The sequence below is a fragment of the Suncus etruscus genome, chromosome 6 (genome assembly GCF_024139225.1).
Source record: "Suncus etruscus isolate mSunEtr1 chromosome 6, mSunEtr1.pri.cur, whole genome shotgun sequence".
In the NCBI taxonomy this organism is placed as follows: domain Eukaryota; kingdom Metazoa; phylum Chordata; class Mammalia; order Eulipotyphla; family Soricidae; genus Suncus; species Suncus etruscus.
In genome coordinates, this window is record NC_064853.1 from 77115436 (window position 1) to 77130999 (window position 15564).

The 15564-nt window shown below is 33.9% G+C and overlaps 1 protein-coding gene and 1 non-coding gene across 2 annotated transcripts in view; both read right to left on the reverse strand.

Annotated features, from left to right (window-relative positions):
- Nucleotides 1–15564, reverse strand: part of MACROD2 (mono-ADP ribosylhydrolase 2) — a 2173194-nt gene that overhangs the window by 1982001 nt on the left and 175629 nt on the right. The window lies entirely within an intron of this gene.
- Nucleotides 13445–13547, reverse strand: LOC126012297 (U6 spliceosomal RNA). Its single transcript, XR_007496815.1, has one exon. It is a non-coding gene; the product is annotated as a U6 spliceosomal RNA (small nuclear RNA).

A 15564-nucleotide genomic window follows, 5' to 3' on the forward strand; every position in this document is an offset into this window, starting at 1 on the left:
AATACAATAATAATAAAAACAGCCCCTGATTAGAGCTAAGGAGTTCCAGTGGCCCCAAGGGTGACTGTTGACCATACAAAATCATACTTAATGGGGCCGGAGAGATAGCATGGAGGTATGGTGTTTGCCTTGCATGCAGGATGGTGGTTCGAATCCCGGCATCCCATATAGTCAGTCCACCATGCCTGGCAGGGTTGATATCTGAGCACAGAGTCAGGAGTAACCCCTGAGAGCTGCTGGATATGACCCAAAAATCAAAAACTAAAAAATCATAATGAAAAAAAAAGTCTTCTTCAATGCAAGAGCTGAGAATGTGACACCCCCGAGGTCTGGTTACCGTTCCTTCCTTCCTCCTTCCTTCCTTCCTTCCTTTCCTTTCCTTCCCTTCCTTCCTTCCTTCCTTCATTCCTCCTTCCTTCCTTCCTCCTTCCTTCCTTCCTTCCTTCCTTTCCTTCCCTCCCTTCCTTCCTTCCCTTCCCTCCCTCCCTTCCTTCCTTCCTTTTCTTCCCTCCCTTCCTTCCTTTCCTTCCCTCCCTCCCTTCCTTCCTTCCTTTTCTTCCTTCCTTCCTTCCTTCCTTCCTTCCTTCCTTCCTTCCTCCTTCCTTCCTTTCCTTTCCTTTCCTTTCCTTCCTTCCTTCCTTTCTTCCTTCCTTCCTTCCTTCCTTCCTCCCTCCCTCCCTCCCTCCTTCCTTCCTCCTTCCTTCCTTCCTTCCTTTTCTTCCCTCCCTTCCTTCCTTTCCTTCCCTCCCTCCCTTCCTTCCTTCCTTCCTTTTCTTCCTTCCTTTCTTCCTTCCTTCCTTCCTTCTTTCCTTCCTTCCTTCCTTCCTTTCTTTCTTTTTTTCTTTTTTTAATAATTTCATTTCCACTACCTGGAAATGTATTATGATCAACTATGCTAACTCAACTATGTGATATATGATCTTTAAATAAAGTGACTTATATTTAAAAAATACACAATAATGTTTTGCATCCATCATCTGTTACACTTCATGAACTAAAGAAATACAAAGTTGAAAAGTTTTTAAAAGTTATGTTGACATATTTCTTTTGAAGGCTTAAGATTATGTTTACCAAAAAAAAATAAAAAAAACCCACAGGGATATGTTGTAAAACGTAAAATTAAAAGAACCAAATATCTGAAATAATTTTCCCAAGATCACACAATAAAATTCAGCTAAATGTATAGATCAAAATATAAAATATTCAATATGTAAATCTACAATTCACTCATTCAGCAAACATTCATTTTATTTTTGTTTATTTATTTTGGTTTTGAGACAATGCTCAGGGGTTACTTCTGGCTCTTTATTCAGGAATTACTCCACTATGAGTTAACCAATGGGTTAGGTTTTGGTTAGGTTCATAACATAGCAGTGAAAAAAAAATGTCATCTCAGTTTTCATAAAACTATAGTAAAAATAAGTAGCCACACCACATAGTTATTGAAGTTAAAAATACAAAATGTAAAAAAATTAGGAATTGAAGCAGTATAGAAATATATAACTTTCAAATATTTATTTTTGCTATAGTTTTGTTTTGATAAAATTAGTGAATTGCAAATATCAAATTTTTTTATGATTTTCTTATTTAAACAACTTTATTACATACATGATTGTGTTTGGGTTTCAGTCATGTAAAGAACACCACCCATCACCAGTGCAACATTCCCATCACTAATGTCCCAAATCTCCCTCCTCCCCACTCAACCCCCGCCTATACTCTAGATAGGCTTTCTATTTCCCTCGTACATTCTCATTACTAGGATAGTTCGAAATGTAGTTATTTCTCTAACTAAACTCATCCCTGTTTGTGGTGAGCTTCATGAGGTGAGCTGTAACATCCAGCTCTTTTCTCTTTTGTGTCTGAAAGTTATTATTGCAAGAATGTCTTTTATTTTTCTTAAAACCCATAGATGAGTGAGACCATTCTGTGTCTTTCTCTCTCTCTCTCTCTCTCTCTCTCTCTCTCTCTCTCTCTCTCTCTCTCTCTCTCTCTCTCTCTCTCTCTCTGACTTATTTCACTCAGCATAATAGATTCCATGTATATCCATGTATAGGAAAATTTCATGACTTCATCTCTCCTGACGGCTGAAATATTACTGTAAAAGATATCTAATTCACTTTGACTACAATAAAAATTTAAAAAATATAAAAGAAAGAGAACAAGTTCAAAAAAAGGTAGTCATTGAAACAGCAGAATATTAAAATAAAGATAGACCTTCAGATCAACAGAATAGACTTCTATAACCTCAGATTGACACTCAGTGTCTGATGAATTATTCTTTCATAAAAAGGGCAAGATATGTGAAGTATAGCTAGGAAAGAGTGAAATGTGAAGTGTAGCAAAAATAGTCTCTTTAACAAAGACTACTCAGAAAAGTTGCAAGGGACAAAGATGGACACTTCATACTAATCAAAGGATATGTACAACAGAAAGAAATCACACTCCTGAATATATATGCACCCAATGAGAGACCAGCAAAATATTTAATACAATGATTTACAAATCTGAAAGAAGAGACATCAATAGCAACATGATAATACTGGGATACCTCCACACTGCCCTATTTCCCCTTGATACGTCAACCAGGCTGAAACCTAACAAGCTAGCTCTGAAAACAAAAATGGAAGAAAGGGAACTTGCATATATACATATGACATTCCAACCCAAGAAAATTGGATACACATGCTTCTCCAATGCACATTGGTCATTCTCCAGAATAGAACACATGCTGGCCCATAAAACATATCCAGAAAGTCAAGAGAATACACATTGTACAGACTACCTTCTCAAATCAGAAGACACTGAAATTAGAAGTGAATTATAAAGGGACACAAAAAAACTTTTTTAAAACTTGGAAATTAAACAGCTCACTACTGAACAACCAGTAGATCAGAGATTAAATCAAAGAGGAAATCAAAACATTTCTGGAAACAAATGACAATGAAGACACAAATTACCAGAATTTGTGGGACACAGCAAAAGTGGTACTAAGAGGAAAATTAATACCTCTGCAAGCACACATCAGAAAGGAAGAAGGGGCCTACATCAAAAGCTTAATGACACAGCTTATAAAATTAGAAAATTATCTACAAAAATAGGTAGACAGAAAATTATCTACCAAAAATAGGTAGACAGAAAAAAATAACAAAGCTTAGAGCATAAATTAATGAAGTGTAAATCAAAGAAAAATTCTGAAATATCAACAAAAGCAAAAGTTGGTTCATTGAAAGAATAATCAAGATTGATAAGCCACTTGCAAAACTCACAAAGAAATGGAGAGAAAATTAATAAAATGGAATAGAAATGAAAAGGGGCATATCACTACAGACACTGCAGAGATTCAAAGGGTAATCAGAGACTACTTTGAAAAACTCTCTGCCACAAAACTTGAGAACCTGGAAGAAATGGATAAATTCTTGGACAATTATAATCTTCCACAGTTAAACCAATATCTAAATAGGCCCATCACTACTGAGGAAATTAAAATGATTATCAAAAGTCTTCCCAATAACAAAAGCTCAGGTCCAGATGGATTCCAAACAAATTCTTTCAAATCTTTCAAGAGCAACTACTACCAATCCTTTTCAGGCTCTTTCATGAAACTCAAAACTCAGGAACACTCTGGAATAGTTTTTAAGAAGCTAACATTACCTTGATACTGAAACCAGAGAGGTGCCGCAAGAAAGAAAGAAAGAAAGAGAAGAAAGAAAGAAAGAAAGAAAGAAAGAAAGAAAGAAAGAAAGAAAGAAAGAAAGAAAGAAAGAAAGAAAGAAAGAAAGAAAGAAAGAAAGAAAGAAAGAAAGAAAGAAAGAAAGAAAGAAAGAAAGAAAGAAAGAAAGAAAGAAAGAAAGAAAGAGAGAAAGAGAGAAAGAGACAGAAAGAAAGAAAGAAAGAAAGAAAGAAAGAAAGAAAGAGAGAAATAGAAAGAGAGAAATAGAAAGAGAAAAAGAGAGAAAGAACAAAGAGAGAGAAAGAAAGAAGAAAGAACAAAGAGAGAAAGAATAAAGAGAAAGAAATAAAGAGAGAAAAGGAAAGAGAGAAAGAAAGACAGAAAGAAAGAAAGAGACAGAGAGAGAAAGAAAGAAAGAAAGAAAGAAAGAAAGAAAGAAAGAAAGAAAGAAAGAAAGAAAGAAAGAAAGAAAGAAAGAAAGAAAGAAAGAAAGAAAGAAAGAAAGAAAGAAATAGAAAGAGAAATAGAAAGAGAGAGAAAAAGAGAGAGAAAAAGAGAGAAAGAACAAAGAGAGAGAAAGAAAGAAGAAAGAACAAAGAGAGAGAAAGAATAAAAAGAAAGAAATAAAGAGAGAAAAGGAAAGAGAGAAAGAAGAAAGAAAGAAAGAAATAGAAAGAGAGAAATAGAAAGAGAGAGAAAAAGAGAGAAAGAACAAAGAGAGAGAAAGAAGAAGAAAGAACAAAGAGAGAGAAAGAATAAAAAGAAAGAAATAAAGAGAGAAAAGGAAAGAGAGAAAGAAGAAAGAAAGAAAGAAAGAGAGAGAGAGAGAGAGAAAGAAAGAAAGAAAGAAAGAAAGAAAGAAAGAAAGAAAGAAAGAAAGAAAGAAAGAAAGAAAGAAATAGAAAGAGAGAAATAGAAAGAACAAAGAGAGAAAGAATAAAGAAAGAGAAAGAAATAAAGAGAGAAAAGGAAAGAGAGAAAGAAAGACAGAAAGAAAGAAAGAGACAGAGAGAGAAAGAAAGAAAGAAAGAAAGAAAGAAAGAAAGAAAGAAAGAAAGAAAGAAAGAAAGAAAGAAAGAAAGAAATAGAAAGAGAAATAGAAAGAGAGAGAAAAAGAGAGAGAAAAAGAGAGAAAGAACAAAGAGAGAGAAAGAAAGAAGAAAGAACAAAGAGAGAGAAAGAATAAAAAGAAAGAAATAAAGAGAGAAAAGGAAAGAGAGAAAGAAGAAAGAAAGAAAGAAATAGAAAGAGAGAAATAGAAAGAGAGAGAAAAAGAGAGAAAGAACAAAGAGAGAGAAAGAAGAAAGAACAAAGAGAGAGAAAGAATAAAAAGAAAGAAATAAAGAGAGAAAAGGAAAGAGAGAAAGAAGAAAGAAAGAAAGAAAGAGAGAGAGAGAGAGAGAAAGAAAGAAAGAAAGAAAGAAAGAAAGAAAGAAAGAAAGAAAGAAAGAAATAGAAAGAGAGAAATAGAAAGAGAGAGAAAGAGAGAGAAAGAACAAAGAGAGAGAAAGAAAGAAGAAAGAGAGAGAAAGAATAAAGAAAGAGAAAGAAATAAAGAGAGAAAAGGAAAGAGAGAAAGAAGAAAGAAAGAAAGAAAGAAAGAAAGAAAGAAAGAAAGAAAGAAAGAAAGAAAGAAAGAAAGAAAGAAAGAAAGAAAGAAAGAAAGAAAGAAAGAAAGAAAGAAAGAAAGAAAGAAAGAAAGAAAGAAAGAAAAGAAAAATATCCCTGATGAACACAGATCCTCAACAAAATTATAGCAAATAGGATCCAATGCCCATCAAGAAGGTCATACACCATGACCAAGTAGGTTACATTCCAGGAATGCAAGGATGGTTGAAAATCCATAAATCAGTCAACATAATACACCATATCAACAAAAAGAAAAATAAAAACCATATTATCATATCAAAAGATGCAGAAAAAGCATTTCTTAAGGTTCAACACCTATTTTTAATAAAAACTCTCATCAAAATGGGAATTCAAGGAACTTTTCTCAATATAGTCAAGTCCATCTACCACAAGCCAAAAAAATATTATTTTTTGTGAAAAATATTATTCTTAATGGTGATAAACAAAAAGCCTTTCTTCTAAAATCTGGTACAAGACAAGTAGCCCTCTCTCAACACTCCTATTCTATATAGTATTAGAAGTTCTTGCCATAGCAATTAGGCAAACAAAAGATATCAAGGACAACCAGATAGGAAAGGAAGAAGTCAAGCTCTCACTGTTTGCAGATGACATAATACTATACTTAGAAAACCCTAAAGACTCTACCAAAAAGCTTCTAGAAACAATAGATCCATATTGCAAGGAGGCAGGCTACAAAATTAACATGCAAAAATCAATGGCCTTCTTATATACTAATAATGATAGAGAAGAAAAGGACATTGAACAAACAATCCCATTCACATTAGTGTCACACAAACTCAAATACCACCCAATACCCATCAGGCAAGGGGCTACTATCAAAAATATACAAGGTACTGACAGAACTTTAAAACTTTAAAGACACATAGCCTCATCAAAAATTGGGGAGAACAAACACTTTGTCAAAGAAAAAATACAAGTAGCCAAAAGGCACGTTGAAAAATGCTCCACATCATGAGTCATCAGGGAGATGCAAATCAAAACAACAATGAGCTACCATCTCAGAAACTGGCACACATCACAAAGAACAAAAACAATCAGTTCTGAATGGCAGGGATGTGGAGAGAAAGGAACTCTCATTTATTGCTGGTGGGAATGCCATCTAGTCCAGCCTTTATGAAAAACAATATGGAGATTTCTCAAAAAGCTGGACACTGAGCTCCCATATGATCCAGTTATACCACTCCTAGGGATGTACCCTAGGAGCACAAAAACAGAATACAAAAATCCCTTCCTCACACCTATATTCATTGCAGCATTATTACAATAGCCAGACAACTGAGATGCCCTTCAACAGAAAAATGGCTAAATAAACTGTGATACATATATATAATGGAATATTATGCAGTCATCAGAAGAGATGAAATAATGCAATTTTCCTACAAGGGATATATAGGGAAACCTCTATGCTGAATGAAATAAACCAGAAGGAAAGTGAGAGACAGAATAATCTCACCAATCTATGGGTTTTTTAGAAAAATAAAGGAATTATTGTTATATTCCCCAGAGATGAGGGCCGGAAGAACCAGCTCATGATATGAAATGTACCACAAAGCATGGTGAGTACAGTTAGAAAAATAACTACATTAACAACTACCATGACAATGTTAATGAGTAGAAGCAGAATGCCTGTCTTGAATACAGGGGTGGAGGAGAAGGGAGTTAGGGGAATTGGTGGTGGGAATGTTGCACTGGTGATGGGGAGTGTTCTTTGTATGACTGAAACCAAACTACAATCATGTTTGTAATCACGGTGTTTAATAAGTAAAATACAAAATAATATAAAACAAAACAAATCCCCCCAAAAAAATTTAGCAAGAAGAAAAAAATTTAACCTCATGCATAAATGAGAAGAAATTAACAGACATTTCCTCGAAGAAGAAATATAGATGGCCAAAGATATATGAAAAAAAGGTCCACATGACTAATAATCAAGAAAACGCAAATCAAAACGACAATGGGATATCATCTAACACTACAGAGGCTGAGATAGATCACAAAGAACATGAACAACCCAGTGCTGGCATGGATGTGTGGATAAAGGGATTCTTATTCACTGCTAGTGGGAAGGCCATCTAGTCCAGTCTTCTAAAAGACAATATGGATATTCCTAAAAACATAAACCTAGAAATGAGCTTCCATATGATCCAGCAATACCAGTACTAGCAATATACATTAGGGACCCTCCCCAAGAAAAGAAACAATACAGAAAAGCCCTCTGACTTATTATATTTATACAGCATTGTTCACAATAGCCAGAATCTAGAAACAAACCAAGTGAGTAAAGAAATAGTGGTAATCTACATAATGCAATACTATACTATTCAGCTGTTAGGAAAAGGAAGTAATTAAGTTTGCTTATATATGGGTGGAGATGGAGAGTATTAAGCTGAATAAAATGAGTCAGAGAGAGGGGATAGATATTAAATAATCATACTCCTTTGTGAGGTATATATAAAAAAAAGTAGTATGGTATTATTATTCAGAGACAATAGCAAGAGGGCCAGGAGGACCTATCCCTGGTAGGAAGCTTGCAACAAATAGGAAGGGAGTGCAAGTAGGGCAGAGAAGGGATTACTAGACAATGATAGTTAGAAAAAATCACTCTGGACAGGAATTGGGTGCTGAAAAAAGATAGTATTATGCATGATACCCATTCAGTCACAATATTGCAAACCACAAGGTCTAAAATAGAAACAATAAAGAATGAAAAAGAATGAGAGAGAAAGCAAGAAAACTAAAATGTTTGCTACATAAGTAGGCAGGGAAGGGTGAGTAGGAAACTGAGTATACTGGTGGCAGGAAATATGCACTGGTAAACGGTGTCATACATATGACTAAAAGTCAATCATAAAGAACTTTGTAACTGGGGGAAAAAACTTCACTATGAACAACCTTATACTTGTAACCATGGTGTTTAAAAAAAAGTAATTAAAAAACTATAACTACAATGTTTCTGATTCAGGTCATTCTGTTTTTGACCAATAAATACTATATTAAATTTAAAATGTTAGATTAAAGATTAAAGTGTTTATTCCTTTCAATCAATATGAAACATTGATATCAACTAGTAAAGGAAGTAGAACTAGGAATTAATACATTATTATCTGTACAGATACCAATAGATCAAAGAGGTAAGCAAAACATCCTAATTTAAACTTAGAATTTGAGAGAGGCCTCATAGAACAGAGATACTTAAAAAAAAAACCTGAGATTTCCTAGACCTGTATTAGGGAGATGAACTTTTTTCTTTATTTTATTTTATTTTTTTGCTTTGGGCCATGCCAAGCTATACTCAGCACTTCTTCTGGTGCTTAGGTCCTGGAAGGGATCTGGGAACCACACAAATTGCCAGGTACTAAACCAAGCTTGCCACTGTGAGGCAAACACCATACCCACTGTACTATCACTTTCTTGGACACAATATAAGTTTTTATTAGTAGATATTTATTGTTTTATTATCCGGTGTTAAAACAATATATTATAGCAAAAGACAGAACTTACACTGATAATAATAATCACTGTTTGATTTTCCCAGGAAATATGCAGCTTGCCTCATGTTAACACATTAGAAAGTATATGTGTGTTCTGGGTTTCTTAGAGAAATCATGAGAGTGCTAAATAAAGGTGTTTTCTTCGTAAAAGTTCCCTTGCTAGAATTAATTATTTAATATGTTATTCCTATTTGGCATCATAGAAAATGAAAGTTAGAAATAGTTAAGTTATACATTTTTAACTAACCATAAATTCATGTTTAATATTCTCTAAGAATAAAGCTCTGTGCTAGAGAGTACACATCAGAAATCATTTCAGCCAGAAAAAGACAATTTCTTTTTTTTTATTTTATTATACTTGCACAATGGGTTTTATTTGTATTGAATATAAATGCTATAGTTGTTTTAGCCATTCATCTTTTGAACAGCATCTTAGTTGTTTCCAGAGTCTGGCTATTGTAAATAATGCTGCATTGAATATCGGTGTGAGAAAGAGACTTTTGTATTGTATTTTTGTGTATCCCTAGGAGTGGTAGAGCTGGATCGTATGGGAGCTCAATTTCCAGTTTTTGGAGAAATCTCCATTTCACTTTCCATAAAGGCTGGAACAATGGCATTCCCACCAGCAGTGAATAAGAGTTCCTTTCTCTCCACATCCCTGCCAACATTGCTTGTTCTCTTTCTTTATGATGTGCACCAATCTCTGTGGCGTGAAATGGTACCTCATAGTTGTTTTGATTTGCATCTTCCTGATGATTAGTGATGTGGAGCATTTTTGCATGTGCCATTTGTATTTCTTCTTTAGCAAAGTGTCATTTCATTTCTTCTCCTCATTTTTTAATGGGATTACATTTTTCTCCATTGAAAATAGTATTTGCCATTGCCTTGTGGTAGATGGCCTTAACTATATTGAGAAAGGTTCCTTTCATTCCCATCTTGCTGAGAGTTTTTTGATCAAGCATGAGTGTTGGACCTTATCAAATGCTTTCTCTGAGTCTATTGATATGATCATCTGATTTTTATTTTTCATCTTGTTGATGTTGTGTATTATGTTGATAGATTTATGAATTTTAAACCATCCTTGCATTCCTGGAATGAAATGTACTTGATCATAGTGAATGATCTACTTGATGAGGCATTGGATACTATATGCCATGATTTTGTTGAGAATCTTTGCATCTGTGTTCATCAGGGATATTGGTCCTTAATTTTATTTTTTGGCAGCATCTTTGTCTGGTTTAGGTATCAAGGTGATGTTGTCTTCATAAAAGCTATTTGGAAGTATTCCCGTTTTTTCAATTTCATGAAAGAGCCTGGACAGGATTGGTAGTACTTTCTCTTAAAAGGGTTGAAAGAATTCATTAGTGAATCCATCTGGACCTGGGCTTATGTTTTGGGGTAGACATTTGATTACCGTTTTAATTTCCTCAATAGTGATGGGGATGTTTAGATATGCTACATCCTCTTTATTCAACTGTGGAATGTTGAGTTCAAGAATTTATTCATTTCTTCTAGGTTCTCATGTTTAGTGGCATAGAGTTTCTCAAAGTAGTCTCTGATTACCCTTGGAATCACTGCAATATCTGTAGTGATCTCCCCCTTTTCATTTCTGATATGAGTTATCATGTTTCTCTCTCTTTGTGTGTTTTGCCAATGGTTTATCAATCTTGTTTATTTTTTCAAAGAACCAACTTCTGCTTTCATTGAAGATAAAAACAATTTCAATGTGATCCCTTCAATCAGATTTTGATGGTCTCCCCTCTAATTCATTTAATGTTGGAGATCAGGTCATAGTAATTTTCTTTTTTTCTTTAGTTATACTTTAAACTTACAAAACATGTAACATATCTTTCTATCTTGAAATGGTTAGGTAGCTTGAGAGAATATAGCAGTATTTATTGCAATTCAATGTCCACTTGTGAGTGCCATAAAAATGAATAGCACAGATTTTATTATTGGAGGAGTTATGGGAGATTGCTGGGATTCACACCAAAGCAGATTAGAAGGAATGAGGGGAATTGCAACAGTATCTGTGAACTTTCATCTCTCACACCAAAGGGTGTTTGCTAGTAGCTGGGTGTGATGAATACAGAAACAGAAAAAAAGATTTCATTCTTAGTGTGTTAGAGTGTTACCTATAAGAGTATATATATATATATATATATATATATATATATATATATATATATATATATATATATATATATATAGTACAGTTCTCCAAAGAGCTTGAAATATCTCTCTGTTGTTATACAGAAAGCAGGCAAATTCTCTGATTTTATTGTGGAACATTAAAAGTTTGTATTTTATAATATCTGAGGATGAGTTAGCAAAAGCAAATGGCTGGGAATCCTCAGATTGGATTTTGAAACCAGAGTCAAAGAAATGAAACTAAGCAACTTTATGCAATTTATTCAACCTGTCTGGGACATTTTTCCAATATGTAACGATAAATAAAACTATTCATTTTCAAAGAAGATGTAACAAACCATATACAAAAACCCAAAGAAAGCCTTTAAACCATCAGTTTCTATTTTAACTCGTCTATCTCTTCTTCATGTATAAAGCAGGTGCAGCCTACATATGAAGTCAAGATATACACGATCTCAATGTTTTAATTACTGACATGAGAAAACTATATCAATTATAGAATTACTGAAAAATATCAATACAGCTATCTCTCCCAAATTATAATATAATTAAAATCAATATTTTTTGGTTTTGGGGGCCACACCCATTTGATGCTCAGGGGCTACTCCTGGCTAAGTGCTCAGAAATTGTCCCTGGCTTGGGGGGACCATATGGGACACCGGGGGATCGAACCATGGTCCTTCCTTGGTTAGCACTTACAAGGCAGATACCTTACCTCTAGCACCACCTCACCGGCCCCAATTAAAATCAATTTTATAATTACTAAAACAATAACTATTTATAATAACTGTTACAAATTCTAAAAATAACTTATTTTTTGAACCAAAGAAATACTGTAGTAATGGTTATAACTGATAACCAATTTAATCTTTTTCTGAGACATTATTTTGTATTACTGAGCACCACAATAGTCAAGTAATATAAATTACGCTTATAAAAATAATGAGGAGCAATTCAACTATAAGGAAATGAAAAATGACTGATAACAGAGCCAAAGAGAAAACTACAGAACTGAGTTCACTAAAAGAGATGGGGCATATGAGAGGAGACCTAAAGACTTTGGTAGAGAAATACTGAAAGACTGTGGAGTAATGGTTACAGTGGATCAATACTATATTCCTAAAATAGAGGACAATGTTATTACTTTCTAGTATATGTTGTTAAAAACAGACTGCTTTCTCAAAAGAAAGGTGAACTGGGATAACCTACTAAAGAAACAGTTTCTTGGCAGCCTTGAATTAACATTTGTCTAATTATCTATACTTTTCACAGCACCAAAAATCCCTAGGAAAACTTTAGCTAAAGTGAGTAACGAAGCTATTTCCTTGGAAAAAATGACACAGTACTTACTATAAATCTCCACCTGACTTTATTAAGAATGGAGAAAAATGATCTGGGGCCAAAAAAATTTTTTAACATAATTTAAACATTTGTTTTCATTAGGCAGCTGACAAAGACATAGTAGTAAACTTGTTAGATGAAAAAGTAATTGTAAAGGTAAACAGACATCTAAAACAGCAAATTTCTTAACACTAATAATAAGCCTATATAGGCTTTTTATAGATACTTGTTACTATCTGGAGAAAGATTCCTCCAATCCCTATTTCAGTAAATTTTATAATGGGTGGGTGTTGGATCTTGTGAAAAATCTTTCTTTGCATTGATTAATATTTGAATACTTTCCTTTTTCTTTTATGTATTGTGTTATTGATTTGTATATATTAAACTCTCTTTATGTCCCTGGGTTGTGTCCCTGGGATGAATCTTATAATAATGTATAATTTATTCATGTGCAATTGGATTTGGCAATCGAATTTTGTTGAGAATTTTGCTATCACCAAAAAGATAGGCCTGAAATTCTCTCTTTTTTTTGTAGTAGCTCTATCAGCTTTGGGCATCAGTGTAATATTAGCTTTGTAGAAAGTGTTACAAAAAATTTCTTCAATATTTCAAAAAAGCTTAAAGATCAATGACAGTAATTTTTCTCTGAAGGTTTGATAAACACCCATAAACCCTTATGGGCCAGAACTTTAATTTTTTAGAAGATTCTAAGTTACTGTTTAAATTTTCTTGCTTGTCATTGGCCTATTAATCTCTGAGGAAGACGAAACAGGCACAAGAAATAATTTTTGTTGTTTTGTTTTGTTTTGGGGCACACCTGATGATGCTCGGGGGTAACTCCTGGCAATGCGCTCAGAAATCTCTCCCAGCTCTGGGACTCAGCTTTCCATATTAAAAAAAATATATTTCTTGGGGCCAGAGTAATAGCATGCGGTAGGGCATTTGCCTTGCACACTGCTGACCTAGGACAGACCTAGGTTCGATCCCCAGCGCCCCTAGTGGTTTCCCTCGCCAGGAGCGATTTCTGAAACGCATAGCCAGGAGTAACCCCTGAGCATCACCAAGTGTGGACCAAAAACCTAAAATAAATAAATAAATAAATAAATAAATAAATAAATAAATAAATAAATAAATAAATAAATAAAAGAAATGGTTCATGAATTTGTCTGGCATCCTTGTGCAGGGGCCATGCTAATTTTCTCTGTGTTGTACCAATTTTAGTTTATGTGCTGCTGAAGCAAGAACAACTGTTATCGTCACTTAATATTAAAGAAATATAAATAAAATCAACAATGAAATATCATCTTATACTAGTAAAAATGACACATATCAAAAAACAATGAGAGCAATCTGGTTTGATGCGGGAGTGATGATAAAGGAACTATCATCCACTGCTGGTGAGAATGTTGTCTGGACCAACTCCTATGGAAAACAGTATGAAGGGTTCTCAGTAAACTTAGAATTGAGCTACCATAGACCAAGTAGATCCAATGCTGCAGAAGCAAGAACAACTGTTATCGTCACTTAATATTAAAGAAATATAAATAAAATCAACAATGAAATATCATCTTATACTAGTAAAAATGACACATATCAAAAAACAATGAGAGCAATCTGGTTTGATGCGGGAGTGATGATAAAGGAACTATCATCCACTGCTGGTGAGAATGTTGTCTGGACCAACTCCTATGGAAAACAGTATGAAGGGTTCTCAGTAAACTTAGAATTGAGCTACCATAGACCAAGTAGATCCAGTTTTGATTATCTATCCTCAGGAGAGAAAAACCTTTATTCAAAAGGAATTATGCACAGTATAATTCATTGTAGCATTCAGATGGAATCAACCTAGATGTCCAATGACAATAAGCATAACATGAATATTTGGTATATTTACATATACATAAACACAATGGAATATTACAAGCTATGAGGAGTGATAAAATTGATGCCCAACGAATATTACACTATGTCTGCATGTCTGCACTCTATTCTCAAAAAAGATATAAACCAAGTCATGAAAAGTCTTAGGTACACTAGCCTTGCATCAGAAAACAGGAAAGCTCCAGAGAAGAGGGTGAGCTCCAGGGGAGAATGTGAGCCAAGTCCCTACCCTGCAGAACCCTCACCAACTGCACCTACCCACCCACAATTGTATCTTCACCAATTAACTTTGCCACTTAATCTCTGCAGACACCAAAGCTCCAAGTATACTAGTACTCACAATTTTTCAATACTGTTATCATCTCACACCACAGAGACTGGCACATATTACAAAGAACAAGAATGATCGGTGCTGGAGGGGATGTGGAGAGAAAGGAACTCTCATTCACTGCTGGTGGGAATGCCGTCTAGTCCAGCCTTTAATTTAATATTTTTAATTCCCCTCTGTAATGTTGAGAATTTTTTAAAATTGATGGCAATTACTCATAAAGGCCCATGAGGGTATTCCAATTGATTGAGTCTACTTTCTTGTAATTTTTCAAATTGTAATATTTCAAATTATAAATATCTTAGTTTTAAGTGATGTGCACTATTTTATTTTATTAATGTATCTTTTTCCTCATTTATTGTTTTCTATTCATTTTTACACCCTAATGTTTTTACAAAGTAAATTTTATGAAAAATATAACAATTATTTTTTGGATTTCCCAAAACAAGCTCAGGGATCTCCTGTAGCAATAAAACTAGGAGATATATAGTGGCCAAAGAATGCAGTGCTGTTTAGGTTCTATGGTCCAATTGGATGCCAATTTGGATGCCTTCAGGGATTTCCAGTCACATCCAGTAGTGCTCAAGTTCCTCCAGAGTTGCACTCAACAATGCCAGGGGACCATTGGGTGTTAGTGATCAGGATTGGCTATATGCAAAAACTTGTTCTTTTAACCCAAGTATTATCTCTTAAGTCTATAATTTTGAGTTATTAAACGATTATTTTTCTTAGGTATTTTTTGATATTATTAGCTTTAATTATTTTTGTTCTTGGCATTAATTTTTAAACTTCCCATCTGTTGTTTTCTAAAAATACCTTTAATTCATTTTCATTTCTTGAGATACTGGTTGATTTTATAAATCTAAATTTAAACGTTATCTCTTTTGTGCCTCTATTGATATAATAGTTGTTCATTTGGAAATAGTATGTTTTTGTTTTTCTATTAATTTCTGAATTTCATGAGATTACGTTTTTTGACTGTGTAATGTTATTAGTCTAGGCATAGGTTTTATTTGGTTAACCTTCTTGGAATTCTTGAATGAAATGTT